Source organism: Echinops telfairi, unplaced genomic scaffold (assembly GCF_000313985.2).
Source record: "Echinops telfairi isolate 266 unplaced genomic scaffold, ASM31398v2 ScPeMD7_2;HRSCAF=8, whole genome shotgun sequence".
NCBI classification, from domain to species: Eukaryota; Metazoa; Chordata; class Mammalia; order Afrosoricida; family Tenrecidae; genus Echinops; species Echinops telfairi.
In genome coordinates, this window is record NW_022103898.1 from 8317994 (window position 1) to 8319649 (window position 1656).

Below are 1656 nucleotides of genomic sequence, written 5' to 3' on the forward strand. Positions count from 1 at the left end.
CTGGTTCTCCCCGCTCACACCGCACAGTGGGCCCCTGCGAAGGCCGGTGGGTGAGCGTGTTCCTGCGAAAGGCCAATGTCAGAGGGCTGGGGCGACACAGGCCTGCTAGATTCAGAGGTCCTGGACCGGACAGCAAGAGCCGCTGGAGAGATGTAGGCAACAGAGCCCAGAACGGGGCTTGGGCTCCGCTCGGCTCCCCCCATGGGAAGATCCAGGGGGCTCAAACTGTGGTGGGCTGGGAGCCGACCCTGTACCAGCACGGTCTTTCTGATTTGCTGGGGCCTCACCATCCCCCGATGGACGCAGGGCAGACGCCCAGCCAACACTGAGCCAAGGTCCCGAGTGCTGCTGGGTTAGCCAAGTCACCTCCAGGCTCTGGGCTTGGGTTTCTCTGCAAAACAGAACGACCCGTCCCTCCCTTCAGTTGTCACTGGGCAAATGACAGAAGGGTTTCCAGCAGCCTCCAGACCGGCTGATGAGAGGTTCCCAGGCAGGGCTAGTAGGAAGATGATATTTACACTGTGGCATGTACTGATCAGAAGGCATGACATCGTGTGACTGTGGATGGGGACACACACACACACACACACACACACACACAGAAGGCATGCGTCCCCAGAAGCGCCGCTTGGGGAAGAGTCACATCTATAATAACCGCATCTTCCTGGAGCCGGAGGGGCTTAGTCACACTCTGTGTCTACAGCGTGGGAACCCAGGCGCTTCCCCTAAGGGCCAGGAAGCTCCGGCTCAGAGAGGGCAAAGGGGCCGGTTGGGACCACATGACAGGCACAGCAAAACCACTGGTCCCAGGAGTCCACCAGGAGTCCATTTCCGAGGTCAGCCTTTTCCCCGGGGGGACCAGCCCAGGGTCCCTAGCAGAGGCAGCAGGTGGCTCTAGTTGCCCAAGAGGCAGTTTTGGGCTTTGTCTCTTTCTTAATTCCTAATGCTTTCAAATGGGCTGCTTCTTCCCACAAGTTCATTCCCAGCTGACCAGCGGCTTTGCCTTTCCACCCCAGATGGGGCCTGCAGTGTCCCCTTCAGTGGTACAGAGGATCTGCCCCTGACACCCTCCAAAGCAAGGGCAGGTCGATTCTGACTCCTAGCCACCCGATGATACAGGGTTTCTGAGGCGCTAAGTCCTTACAGGCACAGACAGCCTGCATCAGAATGTGCCTTTATAAACAGAATCAGAACGGACAGCTGAACAAGACCCCCGTGATTGCTCTAGGTCCACGATAGAGCATGGATTCCAGAGATGTGCATGTAACCCTAAGAATCAATCACCTGGGGTCCTTGAGCAGGAGAGGCTTCAAACAGTTTATGGGGGGAAAGTGGAATGACAAGCTCACGGCAGATTGTCACCCACTTTCTTGAATCCCGGCTTTTTGGGACTGAGGTAGAAATGTAAATTCCTGGGGGGAGCATGGAGTCAAAGCAACAGGTTGGAAGCCCTGCTTTGAAACCACAGGTCTTCCTGTAATAGATCCAAATTTCCTGCTTCCCCGGAGGCATGGGGACATCTGGGCCCCTTTCCCCTGCCCCTGGCCACCCTCACCTTTCCCTGTCCTCTCCTCAGCTTGTGACACCCTCTGACCCCTGCAGGCCCAGCTCAGCCTGGTCCTGGACATGGTCACCTGTGCCATCCCAGCCACCACC